This window comes from Leptinotarsa decemlineata, unplaced genomic scaffold (genome assembly GCF_025532065.1).
Source record: "Leptinotarsa decemlineata unplaced genomic scaffold, Ldec_3_MD MMD2_tig00000882_RagTag_RagTag, whole genome shotgun sequence".
In the NCBI taxonomy this organism is placed as follows: domain Eukaryota; kingdom Metazoa; phylum Arthropoda; class Insecta; order Coleoptera; family Chrysomelidae; genus Leptinotarsa; species Leptinotarsa decemlineata.
In genome coordinates, this window is record NW_027412556.1 from 13,326,541 (window position 1) to 13,343,710 (window position 17,170).

The 17,170-nt window shown below is 34.5% G+C and overlaps 1 protein-coding gene across 1 annotated transcript in view; it reads left to right on the forward strand.

The window, feature by feature from the left end:
* The window catches only part of Dh44 (corticotropin-releasing diuretic hormone 44), a 256,898-nt gene that overhangs the window by 157,946 nt on the left and 81,782 nt on the right, over window positions 1-17,170 (forward strand). The gene's annotated exons all lie outside the window — the stretch shown is intronic.

Consider the following 17,170-nt stretch of genomic DNA (forward strand, 5'->3'; position numbering starts at 1 on the left):
TTGAAAAAATAATTATTTCTAAGCATTCCAAAAGATCAAGTTTCCAACCTTTCTCTTCCGAATATAATACTTCATAGTCATGATTGAACTCATACTTCTCTGTTCACAATTGTGGAATTAGCCAAGAAACTACTCTATGTTCTTTCATTCATGTGAGAAGAGTTCTCCTCGATTGACCAATATGCATTTTCAGGCAAGAATCACAAGTCAATTTATATACTCCTGATATATCCGACACTGAAGTTTTGACTTCATTGTGTTTAATTATTTATTATTCGTCCGTTCAGACACGTCCAAAAATTTCCTTTACAAAAACGAATGAAGTTATTGGTGGATTCACCAAAGTATATTAATATCCTAAGACGCTTGTTGTTGTTTCTTGAAGTGAGATAGATCTAGTAAATGGCAGTTTTTTGCAAAGAATGGAGTCGATATTATCTACCTTGTAACCGTTGATAGCGATTTGTTTGATAAAATTCAGTTCTTTCTGAATACTACTTTCTGACAGCGAAAGATTTAATAGTGTGTGAAACATACTACTACGCTGATAGTTTATGTTGATAGGGATGTGTCGAGAAATGAATTATGTATGACATTGTGCGTATCAGATAATATTAATAGAAAATTGCAAAATCATTATACAGGGTGTTTGATAGCTGGGTGCAAACCTTTAAGGGGGTGATACACTAGCCCATGTAGAACATATTCATACGAACATTTTAATTTTTTAGCGCGTTTTTGATTTTTAAGTGAACTTTTACGATTTTTATTACAACAACCCAAAATTGGTCAATTAAATGCTAATAACTTTGAATCTTAACTGAAATGTCCGGTTTTTTAAATTTATTTTAGTAGTCTTATGTGTCCCCAATCGTACTAAAGTAGTTTGAAGCACCATTGTGTCCAAAAAAGTTATCTACAGAGCATTTAAACTTTACAAAAAAAGAAAGAAAATAAAAAATCTGAACTTTGATGCCAATTAAAAAAAATACATACAGGTGTTCAGACAGCTTTAAAAACATGCTTAATTATTGCTCTTTCGTTTGAGGTATCATTTACCTAGCTAAGTCTTAAACTTTTTTAATTAGGGTACCTGAACCAGTTAAAGGTCGTAAATATGGATTTTTGTGAAATTAAAGAAAAAAATGTTTTCTACTGTAAAAATTTATTGTTGGTGTTCAAAATGTCCTCCACCATTGCGTATACACTTTCTACAACGATTTCGTACGTCAGTTGTGGTTACTTTCATTTGCATTTCCTGTTTCATAATTTCAAACGCTGCCTCTATTCACTGAAGTAATTCTTCTCTCGTGGTGATTTCTGCTGTTGAGTTCTTTCACCCGACCCCACACAAAAAAATCCAACGGAGTCAGGTCGGGCGATCTGGCAGGCCAGGGGATGGGTCCGTCTCTCCCGATCCAGTTGCCAGGAAAACAGCGGTTCAGATGTTCGCGGACGTTTACAGCCCAATGTGCTGGACATCCATCTTGTTGAAATGTGATCGGCCTGTCCGTGTCCAATATTGGCACTTCGGCATCATAGAGTAACATTGGCAAGTCGTTTATCATGAATTCGAGGTAATTTTGTCCATTCAAATTGTCAGGCAAAATGTGTGGGCCAACCAATGTGCGTCCGATGACCCCAGCCCACACATTTATTGAAAATTGTCTTTGGAAAGAAATCTGAAACAAATATGCAATAACATTAGTTAATTTAGGTAAATAAACACGTGTTGAACATGGGTAATAAAATAATAATAATAATAAAAATCATTTATTTACCTGTTTTTTCCAATTTGGATTGCTGTCCTTATCAGCCCATTCATGAAGGTTGTGGAAATTAGTAATTCCTTCCCTAGAGAACTTCGATTCGTCAGTCCAGAGGATGGACTTTAAGAACCACGCGTCGTCAATATCTGTGTTTAGCAAAAAACGGCAGAACCGTATCCGTCTCGCCGGATCCGTTTCCTCCAAGCCTTGCACACCCGTGCCGTGAAACGGATATTTCTATTCGTTGTGCATCGTACTCCACACTTTCCATATCGAAAGGTTTAAATCTCTCGCTACAACTCTGATGCTGGTGGTAGGATCCGCTTCGAAGGCTGCGAGAATTTGCTCCTCAACATTGACATTATGTCTTCCTGGATTTACTGCAGGTTCAGCATGATAAATACCAGATTCAGACAGCCTACGATATGTGTTGGAAAACACACGGACGTTAGGCACCCTGCAATAAAATAACTCATTTTTAACGTCTTTTGAAGGTGAAAATGGCAAAATTTAACTACCGCTTCAATTAGAAATTAATTTACCTGCGGTTCGGGTAACGTTCTTGGTACAAACGTCGTGCCACAGATGCGTTACCATCAGCTCTGCCATACATAAAAATGATATCGGCTTGTTCATGCCTCGTAAACTCAGCCATGGCAGCACACACAACAAAAAATTCGATAGTCCAAAATAAACAACACATGCAGGAGCGAAAGTCTACAACTGAACACGGTGAATTACAAAAATGAGGAACAAAAAAACCAACGTCTACTCGCAACTCGAAAGGGCAAAGCAGTGACTAGAGAACTTGTTTGGCCAACCAAACCGACCCGGCGAGGGGTCCAAGATGATTACTCAATTCAGGTACCTAAAAATTGATAAACTCAAAAGCAAGTTTATGGCCCTAGCATAAGGTCTAAATTATAACAACAGAATGCATTCCAATTAATGACTAGCTTCAGGTCAAATTCTTTGTTGTAAAATGCCACCGGCACCGGCCTTTGTTCAGTTTTCTCTTCTTTCAAGTTAGGCTAGGTTTCTTATTATTCCATGTAGGTCTAAAAATAATATCGCATATTGCTTTAGGATTTTCGTTCGAAGGTTTTTGAGCTGAATTTCATTTAAATTACTTTTTTTTAATTTTTCAAATATCCATATTTACGACCTTTAACTGGTTCAGGTACCCTAATTAAAAAAGTTCAAGACTTAGCTAGGTGAATGATACCTCAAACGAAAGAGCAATAACTAAGCATGTTTTTGAAGGTGTCTGAACACCTATATATATTTTATTCATTTTTTTAATTGGCGTCAAAGGTCAGATTTTTTATTTTCTTTCTTTTTTGTAAAGTTTAAATGCTCTGTACATAACTTTTTTGGAAACAATGGTGCTTCAAACTACTTTAGTACGATTGGGGACACATAAGACTACTAAAATAAACCGGACATTTCTGTTAAGATTCGAAGTTATTAGCATTTAATTGACCAATTTTGGGTTTTTGTACTAAAAATCGTAAAAGTTCCCTTAAAAATCAAAAACGCGCTAGAAAATAAAAATGTTTGTATTAATATGTTCTACATGGGCTAGTGTATCACCCCCTTAAAGGTTTGCACCCAGCTACCAAACACCCTGTATATCGATCTTCAGGTGTCCTTTTATATTTCGAGTGAAAACCCTAAACCTAAGCACCTTTTTGACAAATTTGAAAGACAATTCATCATAATTTTGTGACAGTTTTTAAAAAATCATTCATACAGTTAATTCATTCAACCCCAGTCATAGGGATTTCGTATCTTTTATAAGAGGACATTCTTTAGGAGTTTTGTAAAAAGATCTTTCGGCTTTCTACTTATCTATCATGAAGAAATGCTTTATTGTGAGATTTTCACTGGACAGTTTATAAAACCACAAGATGTGTTTTGCTATACAATAACTTCCCCAGGCGTTTTCATACTTTCCATAACATAAAAACTCTTTATTCCTGAAAAATATTTCCTATGTCGGTTATCAGCTACATGTACTAGGTGGCTACAGTTATAGCTCAACCACTACTGATGACATCTGATTATATACAAGGTACAGCGCGACTCGGCGAAACAATAGGATACATAATCTTAAAACGACATTTTTTGTGTACTGTTTTTTGAGTTTAAAATCTTACACAATTCTCGTATTAATTGATTTTGTCTACAATTGAAAAAATCTATTGAAAAAATTAAATATTATATCAAATACAGCGATTGGCTAATTCAAACATCACAGGAGCTATGAGAACAACATCAACCGCGGCAATAGAATTAATTACTGGTCTGAACCTGTACGTTAAGAAGGTTGCGTTAATGGCCATGTTACGACTGCGCACGGCTGGTGTAAACCTCGAAGTAGGAATGAGTCAATTGAGGCTGAGCCTATGACAAGAAGCGCTCACTGCGCAACCTCTGCTGCAGGCAACCAGTGATGCAATTGTATAGTTCAAGTGAAAGATATAGTGCTCCCTACTTTCCAGCAGGTCCCCTTTAATAACACACACAACGGCGGTACTCATCGCTACATTCTGTTGGTCACCGTAACATGACTTCAAATTTATTTTATGACTCTTCAGCCTATCATAAAACTCGGTTAGTAAAAATTTTCCAATACGAACCGCCAATTCTTCAGTCCACGTGGACTAATTCGTTACGGCATGATTCCTTTGTAATGGTTACTTCGACTATACCCAGGTTTGTGTTTAATAAACCTTACAAAATACTAATAAAACAGAACACAGAGTCAGATGTTACAAATGCAAAACGCGTATATACAGACGACTCAAAAACCAAAGACGTCCAAGGATGTGGAGTGTACTCCAGATCATTAAGCCTAAGGATTAAGTGGGGAGTAGGAAAAAATACCAGCGTGGTTCAAACAGAGTTGGCTGGTATCTCAATTGCCACAAAAGAAATAACCAGGAAAGGAATTTTTGGCAAAAAAAATAACAATCTATACTGATAGCAGACTAGCCCTATTAGCCTAGAAGAGACAACGAGTTACCTCAGGGCTAGTACTAGAGTGCCACCAAGATTTAGCCAAAGCCTCGGTAGATAATAACATTATCCTGAGGTGGGTTTAAGGACAAGATAGGAGTAAAGGTGATCGCATTGCCGACTCTTTAGTCAAGGAAGCGGCTGAACTAAAAATTTTAGGACCTAGTGACACCTACGGCCTGGCCTGATGACTTCGACAATTGCGGAACTAGCCCAACGTCACACCCATGCTCAATTCCTAAAGAGATGGGATGGAATCAAAGAATGCAGTTTTGCCAGGATCACCCTTGGCGACCCTAGGAAGCTGGCGCCGAAGAAATATCTGGCGATGACTAGGAAAAATCTACGCTCAACAGTGGGATTTCTGACTGGCTACTGTCAACAAAGAAAACACCTCCATAATATGGGGCTAGTGGATACACCTCTATGCAGGATGTGTGAACAGGAAGATAAAACTGTCAGGCATGTCCTATGCCAGTGTCCGGAGTTATCGTCTACACCTGCCGATATAAAGGAGATGTCTCCTAGTGTCCTGTCCACCTTCCTGGAAAGGACAGGATGGACGATGGCCTAGGAGGACAACTCCTCGGGAAGATGTACAATGGGTCACATGTGGCCTGAGTGATGTGGGCCTACACTCACCCTCCCTACTCTACAGATACAGATAATAAATTTTGTCTACAATTGAAAAAGTGAATTGAAAAAATTAAATATTGATACATACCTTTCTTAAGTGGTATTCACTGTAAAAATGTCGCCTCCAACTGTAATGGTTCTAATTTCTCTTGACACAAGTCATTCTTTTGACTTATCATAATAAAATATTGAAGATTACCTTCAAACTCACTTCATTATCTTTGTTCTGTACTAGGATGACTATGTCTTTTACAAAGCTCAGTACCTAATATACATTGCAGTCCTGAAGACGTAGTAGATCGTCTATTAACTTGTTTGAAAAGTGCATTCAAAATACACCAGCTTGAACATATTCTGTCAGTAGTTCTGTATCATCTAATTGAAGTATTTTACTGTTTCCCAATGGTACGAAAAATCTCCAACCTCAGTCCACAGTCGATAACCCTTTCTAACAAGAGCAAACAACAAAAACAAACCTGCAACCTGATATATCGCCAAACTTTCCGTCAGACTTCAGAAAACGTTTAACGGCGAACTTGAAACTTATCGATTGAATTACAATTCCAGCTGTAAACACACTCACTATCCCCAGGCGCAACAGGTAAGCAATTCACTTAAACTACTCCAAGAACTCGAGTGTCTCTCGTGGCTTTGCGGGAAATTCTCAGCACAATGATCTCCCATTTCCACAGGGGGTTGTTGACATGCTGACTGAGAGTTTGCAGGGATGTTTTTGTCTCTTACGAAACTCATGTGCATTCGGGAGATTATGAAGGAATCAAGTGAGAGCGGTTTGTGGAATGTTGGGAACTGCATGGAGTTTTGATGAATCGAGAAAGTTATCAAGTTAATGTATTTTGAAAATGATTCGGTTATTGAATTCAAATTAAAACAGAAGAAAAACGTATTTAGTTCTGGTAATTTAGCGATTAACCTCGGAATGAGAGGTAATAAGCTAAATACTTGTATATTATTTTATTATGGCGTTCTAAAGGCTGTCTCAAAAGTCTCATATAATCTCAAAGGTAAAAAAACAGTTTTTCCCGGTTATCTCAGTTTCTATTGCTCCAATGATGTTAACATTCACTATAAAAATTGTAAAGCATAAAATTCAGGATAAATTTAATTTGAATATTTTTTTCATGCGCTCAATCGTTTTTGAGATAGAGGCTGGTAAACGCGCAGCGCTCTGCCGTGCGTACTGTATTCCAAGGTCAACCGTGAATATCTGTAAATATTACCTTCAATTTTGAATAATTTGTATTATTCATCAGTTGATATATTATATTTAACACCATTTTACAATTCACATATATTAATTTAATAATACTTACCTACTTTGTGTAATTAAAAACTCATTATGAAATAATTATTGAACATTTTAATGTATTGAAAATACATTTGAAATATAAAAATAATCAGGTATTTCATCTTTTGAAAGTATAATTATCACATTATTATATATCTTACATTTATAATAATTTATTCAAAGGAAATTTTTAAGAAGTAAAGTGGGTTAATATATTTTAATTTCATCTTTATTCAACAGCTATACATAAAGAGCAATACATACAAAACTGAACCTTCAGATTTGGATGACTTAAAAGAACGAATAACGCCTGCTATTAGGTCGGTTACGCCTGATATGTTAAATAATGTATGGAACGCCGTTTTACTTTTTATTGTCACAAATATTCATTCCTCAATTTATTCAACTAACAATGTATTTGTTTGAATTTAATTGATTCATGCATTTGTTCGACACATTAAAAATGATTGTTCCCAAATTTTGTTCTATTTTAAATGACACTTCATTTTAAATGTTACATGAATTAATTTGTTTGATGAAAAGTTGCGAACAGTTATAATATGGATTCATTGTTTGAAATTTTTGGAAGTAAATGTTTGTCATATATACTTTTTTTGTAACTATCGAATAATTTACTACAACTTCTGTGAAACATGAATAAAATGGTTTGTTGATAATTATAATTACATGAATTAAAACGATTGTTGATAATTTTAATTCGGCGCTAGCGTCGAACGGATTCTTGCAGAAGCTGAATTTTTAAATCTGGCAACATGATAGTTTAGTGATAGTAACACAATATTCCGTCCGACCGCAGCGCCGAATAAAAATTATCAACAATCAATTTAATTCATGTATCACCTAAAAGCAACAATTAAAACAATTCATTTTTACAAAATACCAATAGAAAGTAAAACGGCGTGTCACGCCGTTTTACTTTTTTTAATATTCCTTTGAAGTGATCTGAATTATTTTGTTTGTTGAATTTCAGTGATACATGAATTAAATTGTTTGTTGATAATTTTTATTCGGCGCTGCAGTCGAACGGATTATTACCGTACTATGACCAATGACATACATATTATATGCAGTTATGTAGTTCCGCAAAAATACGCCCGACGTCAGCGCATTGTATTGCATTGTATATGTTTCCTTCTTCCAAAAACCTATTTACCTCTAGTATAGTTTGACGAATCCTACGCTTCACATTAAAACCACTCATGATAAATATAATATTGTAATGTTTTCACTATGAACAACCTGAACCATCAATTTCTGTTCAGTTGGGTAACCTATTTCTTGGTGTCAGTGTCAGTATTAGGCGTATTAGACTATAACTATAAGCTGTGCTTACGTTAACTATGACGTCTAGACATCTTACGTTAGACACAGTCTACAATGTGTTTCTCAAAAATCGCATAACATTTGCCATCTATACAATCAAACAAGATATACTAACCACAGAATAGTAACATTAACGAAAACTTGATGACATTTTACAGACACCAACCAAGAAAACTGTAAGAGGAACTAGTGTGCCCAAAATCCGTTCGACCGCAGCGCCGAATAAAAATTATCAACAAACAATTTAATTCATGTATCACTGAAATGCAACAAACAAATTAATTCAATTGTTTCCAAAGGAATAATAATAAAAAGTAAAACGGCGTGGCACGCCGTTTTGCTTTTTATTAATATTCATTTGAAATGAGCTGAATTATTTTGTTTGTCGAATTTCAGTGATACATGAATTAAATTGATTGTTGATAATTTTTATTCGGCGCTGTCGTCGGGCGTATTTTTATGGAACTACTCAACTGTATATATGTATGGCGTTGGTCATAGTACGGTAATAATCCGTTAGACCGCAGCGACGAATAAAAATTATCAACAATCAATTTAATTCATGTATCACCTAAATGCAACAGTCAAAACAATTCATTTTCACAAAATACCAATAGAAAGTAAAAGTAATAAAAAGTAAAACGGCGTGCCACGCCGTTTTACTTTTTATTAATATTCCTTTGAAATGATCTGAATTATTTTGTTTGTTGAATTTCAGTGATACATGAATTAAATTGATTGTTGATAATTTTTATTCGGCGCCACGGTTGAACGGCGTGTTGTCGTACTATAAATGAACTAGCATGTTGCCATATGTAACAATTGAAGTTCTTGATAAATCCGCTCGATACCAGCGCCGAATTAAAATTATCAACAATCGTTTTAAATGTATCTTTCAAATACAACAAACTTTTTAAATCATCAAAAAATTTAATTTTTTGTCAGAAATTAGCTTTTTAAAAAGACTGATGAAATAAAATGATACTTGCTTGAGAATGTTTTGCACAAAAGTTGTAACCAAATTTTAAATTGAATGCATTAAAGTGAATGTTGCAAATATTGAACACTTTCAATAAAATTGAAATATAACAATCTTTATTATTCATAGAAAAATATTTAGTATGGAAAGTTAATTTGCTATATTTTCAGACAAACGAAAGTCTATTTTTATTACCAACAATGTTTCATGGAAAAACTTTGACAGTCATTCAAATATATTCATTGAAATTTTATTCCCAAACTTACTTTTAGAAAGTGAATTTAAAAATTCATTGTAATTCAACAGTCATATAAATAACTAACATTTTATTGAAAGGTCAAAATATGCGGAATTGAAACGTTTGTTGAATTTACTCGAATAATACATTCCATTGATTGTTGAATTAAAATGTTGGTTTATTGCTGAGTTGAACTATATGTATATAGATTATTTTTCAGCATAATATATAATAAATTGGCATTCCATTTTCCAATACTCTGAAACAATATTTTTCTTCGGAATTAATAAAAGCTTCAAGTTATTTCATTACTCTTTTTTATTCAAATAACAATTTTATTCATGTAACATTTTAAATCAAGTGTCATTTAAAATAGAACAAATTTTGCGAACAATCGTTTTTAATGTGTCGAACAAATGCATGAGTCAATTAAATTCAAACAAATGAATTGTTAGTTGAATAAATTGAGGAATAAATATTTGTGACAATAAAAAGTAAAACGGCGTTCCATAATAATGTTAGAAGGTAGTTTTATTTGAGATTAGAATGTTGCCAACACGTTCGCGGCGAATATTTTGAACATCTACTTCGTCAATATCCACAGTTCTTTTTCGTATTCTACATGGCATTACGTTTTGCATTACATTTTAGTTTTTGAATGTATTTCATCGAATTCCAGTAACCACATAATTTCAATTTATTTTATCTTGATTGTTGCAATAAACTTGAAAGCGATAACATTTTTGAATAGAGAATGAAGCGACATTTCAAACTTCCCTTTTAAAAATTTTTGGGGTTGTACGTGTCATTCGAAGGAAGTTGAAAACAAACTGAATAGGAAAACGTGTTTTTATATAATCCAATATTCTAAAGTATTTTTCTTTTCGTGTAATTCAATATTTAAATGAAAGTAGCTTTTTCAGAAGGGCTTTTTCTCCAAAGTTGTGTCTGAATGTTATTCCTTTGTACGATCTGCACATCTTTAAAATCAATTGCTTTCTTTCCTTCTTTGGAAAATTCCCACATTTTTTGTATGAAGCTAGAGAAGCAGAAAGTCAAAATCTTTTTTTTTTGCAAAAATTGATCTCTCCTAAAAATATAGCCCTTCCAATTTAAACTTTGCACGTGTTTTCAGAAAATTACTTGAAACACTATTTTGAAAATCCAAGTGACCAAAATCTACGAATAGCGGAGGGGGATGTATTGAAGGGGATGATGTGAAAATTGTGAAGGAAAAAAATAAAAAAAGATACACCTAAAAATCCTTCATTTTTTAGCCATACCGCCATACCTCGTAGTTGGTATTTATAGCTCTTACCAGAGTATTTTATTCTTTTTCTGATAACTGTAGAAACAAATTAGCTGAAAAGGTATCCCCGTACTACAAAAAAATAGTCTAATTTCCTTTGTTGTAGATTTTCAAGTGATTTGCATAGCTCAGTTCAAATTTCAAGTTTCAAGTTAAACTTCAAAGTATACTTCTAGTTGAATCATCCGGCATCGTCCTAATTGAAATGAACATCCGAACTAAACGAACCTTAATGAACATGAAAATGAATCAGATGGGTTGTGTCGCACGTGTTTCGTCACATTTTATCGGTGCTCAAAATCAAGAGAAAATCGGTTTTCTTTTGTGCGGCAGTGCCATTGCGAAGAGCTCTGCCGGATGATACGTCAATAATCTTGAAATGCCGTAATTTAGATAAGTTGCGTGTGAAAGCCTGCCATGGAAGTACAACAATGGAAACTTTTCAAATGGAATATAGTTACAGTTACTTTGGATGAATTCCCATTGAATTAAATAGTATGAAAGTGGTCTTTATTCGAAGTGGGGGTCTGTTTTTGTTGACTCGCTTTATAGACGATCGATTCTAGAGCGTACATCGAGATGAATACAATCCACAGCGTGCACCAAAACTCCCGAAACGATCAAAAGGCTCCTTTGTCTGCGAAGCGATTTCGTTATATATAACAGAAAAGGTAAAATCCGTATCGTGAGGATTTTTTTATTATTATTAACTCAATTCTAGATTTCACTTTGGCATCAGTTTCTGTATCGATTGAGATGAAAAAAAAAATAGTAGTGATTCGTATTTGTGTTTACTGAACGATCACGCAAGAAAGTTTTTCTTAGATATATAAGACTATTTTGATTATTGATGATATTTAGTAAATGGGACCATTGCACTGGAAATGCTTCACTCCAGACACAGTTTCATTAACCCAGCACATACCTCTAGTTTTTTTCATCGATTTTGTCGTCACTGTAATAACGAATTCAGCTATTTCTTCCAGTTTGTGTCTGAAAGTTACTTCTTTGCATGATCTACACATCTTTGAATAGAGTTGATTTTTTGAAATTATTGCTTCCTTCCTTTTTTGTATGATAGTCACATTTTTTGTATCAAATGAGGAAGTGGAAAGCCAAAACCTTTTTATTCAAATAATAATATATTATTATTATTATATGTATCATATAATATATTATTACCTATGCTATAGGTTCACAGTCGACCAGCTTACACTTTCAGAACACTCAATCCAAGATAGCTTCGCGAAACGAGAACACATGGTCGCCGTTTTCTTTCATATAGAAAAAGCGTATGACACAACTTGGCGTTATAATATTCTCAAAACCTTATATGATTGGGGAATCAGAGGGAACTTACCAATATTCATCGAAGGATTTCTGAATAATCATAAATTCTCTATCAGAAATGGAAATACTATCTCCACCCAACGAGAGATTGAAAACGGAGTCCCTCAAGGATCAACACTTATCGTCACCCTTTTCTCGATAGCAATCAACAATATTATTGAAAACATCAACCCAATGGTAGGAAAAACCTTGTATGTTGATGATATGGCAATTTTTTTTCTTCCCCATCGATACAAACAATGGAAGAAACGCTTCAAGACACTATCGATAAATTGGAAAATAAGGCAAACCGTCTTGGTTTCAAATTCTCTACCAATAAGACAAAGTGTGTCTACTTCTGTTGTCTACTCAATGTTCACAATGACCCAAAACTGAAATTACAAAACCAGTACATTGAATGTGATGAAACAATCAAATTTCTTGGTTCAATTCTAGACAGAAAACTGCTTTGCAAACCTCACATCAATGACTTAGCAGTAAGATGCAAAAAAGCTTCAAACCCTGTGCGAGCAGTATCTAAGATTAGGTGGGAAAGTGATAGAGACATCGCAGTGCAACTATATAAAACTCTAGTAATGTCTAAGATGGACTACGGTTGTTTCATATACAGTGCAGCTCGTTCTTCTACTCTCAGAGTGGTAGATTCAATCCACTGAACTGGATTGCGACTGGCCTCGGGGGCCTACCGGACTAGTCCACTTAAATCATTGTGTTGTGAAGCAGGGATACCGCCACTTAAATACAGAAGAAACCAACTTTTAGCAGCATACGGGATTAGAATTTGTACCCAACCATCACACCCTAATTTTCCATTTATGTTTATAGAGGAAGACGAATCTATTTACGGAAGACGACCTACTATTTCCCGCCCAACCGGTGTACGACTGAAAGAGCAGATGTCTTCAATGGATACCCGCTTTCCAGCGACATATAAGCTAGGATTCTGCGAGTCTCCCCCATGGGAAATGAAACCGATTGAAAGCAACTTAGATTGTTCTGTATTCAACATAGAGGAAATCAACCCAGCGGTGATCAGGGCTGAATTCAAAAGAATAATTGAAACATACCCGAATAGCCATGTTTGGGATCAACCCACTTCTGGACCATACCGAATCAAGCGAGTATTTTCACAGCAGAACTATATGCAATCTGGCAAGCATTACTATACATAGACTCATGGAATTTTGATTCATACATCCTTTCATTCAAGCAATTGAAAACTCTTTCAGTAAACATCCGCTAGTACAAAGAATCTCAACACTGATGAGTTGTCTCCAGTTCAAAGGAAAATCGATCATATTTGTTTGGGTTCTTAGTCATATTGACGATAATGAGAAAGCTGACACTGCAGCAAGAGCTGCAACTGAGAAGAATGTCGATCTGAATATACCTGTGAGTCCAAATGACACAAAAAAAATCATAAAAAACTCAATACTCAACATATGGCATCACGAATGGACAAACAGCGATTCAAAATTGAAAGATATCAAACCTGATATTGCAGCCATGAGACTTCCACAAGGGCTAACGAGAAGAGAACAAGTCATAATAACACGACTTAGGATAGGACATACGAACTTAACATCCTCTTATATACAGAGAAGACAAAGACAACCATCCTGTGAAAATTGCCAAACTTTGATGACGGTTAAACACTTTCTCTTAGAATGCCACCAATATGAGGCCGATCGACAACGATATAACTTACCGGATAATATCAAAACTTGCCTCAGTATCAAAGCTATAAGAATTGTTTTGAACTTTCTGAAAGCAACAGACCTTCTCAACAAAATATAAACAGCTATCGTATACTACAAAATGGCTAATGACCTCAGTAGTTGATGCCAGAATAATAAAATAATAATAATAATAATGATAATTTTTATTTGCATTCAATTACATAGTTCAATATAAATATAAAAATAATTCAGAAAGAATGAAAAAACAAAAAAGTATATATACATATAAAAAAATAATAAGAACAGGAATGCAAAATGGAGTTGAAAACTGTTTATAAGTATAATCATAATTTTTCGCATGTAAATACATTTTATTTTCATTTTGAAAATGTTGAAGTATAAATAAATATTATCTGCGGAAACATTAAGTTATTCATTCTTGGTCAAGAGACTGTCTCTCATTTTGTCTCGAAATAAATAGAGGGTCTTTCACGACGAGCGTTCGTTAGGAATATATGGAGAACGAGAAGTTCTATCCATTATCTTATTGCATTCACCATAAATTATTATTACCTTCAGGAAATATTCATTAGAATACCCCAAACGAGACATTTTGTACACAAATAGACTACGAAATACACGTCAATTATATCGCATCAAATTTTGACATATTTGTTGTAACTTCATTTGTTTTCAAAGCTTTCTTAGTTTGGTATTGCTTCGAATGATCTACATTTCAGATATTTCCCAAAATCGGATATATCTTGCCAGGGGTTTATTTTAATTATAGGACATTCTTCATGAATTTGATATCTTTTTTTTGTAGTACTCAAAAATAATAGAATAGTGTATGGTTTCCTTTTGAAAAAATCGTGTTTCATCAGTTTTCTCGATGTTATGTTTTAGGTGGAAATTTCGATTTTTTCGGAGTGGTGCTGTAACTGTCAAATCAATCAGAAAAAAATATGCGGAGAAATTCAAAATCGTAATAAAATACAGAGTGTTCCATTTGAAATAAGGAAGTTGCCCTCAACTTCCGGTATAACGGAAAGAGACCGGAAGTTGAAAATATTTTAGTTGAGAAGGCCATTTTGTAAAACTCACTACCACAAAATTTTAAGTTTTCATTTTGAATCGTTCTCCATATATTCCTAACGAACGCTCGTCGTGAAAGACACTGTATATGATGCGGATGTGATGACTTCAAAATTTTTATTTTCGATTCACATTTGAGTCACCATCATGAAGACGCAGGAGACTAGTATTTTTTTCTGAAAACTTGATGATCAAGCTCTTCATTAGTAGCTTCAACACTTTGGTAGACGAAATATTATTCTTGATTTAACTAACTTTCACAGAAAATGAGAACACGACTGGTAATGAAACATCCATATGAAATTCATTCACTTCATTTGTATTAATCGTTGCAGGTGAATTCGAAAAATGTAACATTATTCAACGCACCACTATATGTATGTCGGTGTAACAATTTGCCTAATAGCATTAAACCAACAGTGGTGGTCTTTTTTGTGAAGCGACATTTCCTGATTAATGTTGAAACTTTTTAATGGATTACGTAAATTTTCAAGAATATTAGCTGCTTTGAACAGTGTTGCCTTCGTTAGCAATGCTTTTCATTTGCAAAAATATATTAATAAACATCTCAATTAATTTTCTTAGGAAGTATTCAATTATTGTTTGATTTACTATAAATGAAGAAAAGTTGCAGCTATTCGATAATCGTACAAACGTTTCTGGGGTTGAGGTTACTTTAATGACAAAAAGCATTTGCTGAAAAAATGAATATTTGAAATTGCTTGGTTGAATGAATTAACGGAAATACTTCCTTGGCTAATACTACGGCGGTCATTGAATTGAATGGTCTAACGGTCTACTTCTTTCGTTAATACGACGACGGACATTGAATTATATTGCACAGCTGCACGTTTCCGCATTAATACAAATCTCATAGATGATTCTTGTTTCATTGTTACAATATTCATTTGGGTTTGAAGGCCGTCGTGGTTTGGAAATGTATCCTAACGATTCGCCAGTACGAAAACGAAGGCCGTAGAAAATTTCTCGTAATTCCATCGAAGCCGGTGGAATATTCGCCGGGATTTCATCGAAGCCGATGCGAAGACTAGAGTAATCAAATAATATGACCTTATATCTAAATCGTGACTGCCTCCTTGATGACTAATAATTCTACATGATTTAAAGTATAAACTTATTAAAAATTAAAATATTATACACCAACTCATCGAAAGGACATCTGATGAACTAATTACCAATTTCCACGTCAAAAGACAAAAGAGTGGAATTCAATTACATTTAGTCCTTCATAAAATTTCCGAACTTTAGAAAATATTCATTCCAGAAGACCGGGTTTCAAACCTTTCTCTTCCAAATTTAATACATCATAGTCGTGGTTGAACTCATCCTCCTCTGCCAAAAAATGATCTGCAAATGTGGTATTGGTCTTCACATTTAAGAAATGTTCTTTTATTCTTTGACAAAAAGTCCTCCCCGTTTGACTAACATAAAGTTTCGCCCAAGAACCACAAGTCACCTTATATACTCGTGCTCTATCCGACACTAGTGAGTTATTGGGGTTATAACTTTTTCCCGAAGAATGAAAGAATATAGGAGTTCAACCATGACTACGACGTATTACATTTTGGAGAGAAATGTTTGAAACTCAATCTTTTGGAATGGCTGGAAATGAATAGATTTAGAAATTTGCACAAAATTGACTGAATAAGCAAATGGAATTGACTAGTTTCCCCTTTTTTTTTCAACTGTAGATTCCGTTGAATTTTCATGGTTTTCGATCGGGTATGGGCTAAGTCCATGAAACAGATAATTCTGTTATAAACTTTTCAATTTCAGTAGGCATTTCATAGTTTTGAAGCGGCAACATCGCGAAAACTTGAAACTTTTATAGAAGCTCCTATTCATATTCTGCCTGTCCAATGGATATAAACCTCATTCAGGGGTGATTGTTCATTTCCAACGCGTTTGGGGTGGGTCGGAGTGTTTGTAGTGTGTAGAATTCAGGTGTGTTTATTCACTACTAATGTGGTTGAATTCGGTTCGACGATGATAGCCGTAGCCCATTCCTGTGCTTTCAGCTGGAAAATAGTTCTAGTTTGTTTTCAACTGTACAGGGTGTCCCGGTTGCTAGTAATTGCATGCATCACAAAATAATCTCATTGGGTCCCAATAGGAATAAAGATAATATGAATAATTTCAAAGATTCACTTAGTTTTTGATTCACGCAGCACAGTGTTCATTTCATGAAATGAACAAAGTTAAAGCTGAAAAAATCAGTGACGGCTCGTGCATTGGAGAACAGGGTAGGCTAAAGTCATAAAGACTATATACACACAGAAAAGCCCGCCGGAGGTGCGAAAATTTTTATGTTGTTGCACGCTTTGCTTAATACTAAAGTTAGGGCATGGGCATGACAATGCGTAAAAAGTGCATGAGGCGCTATGGACTTTATTTTAGTTTGTAAACCATATAAATGGCCG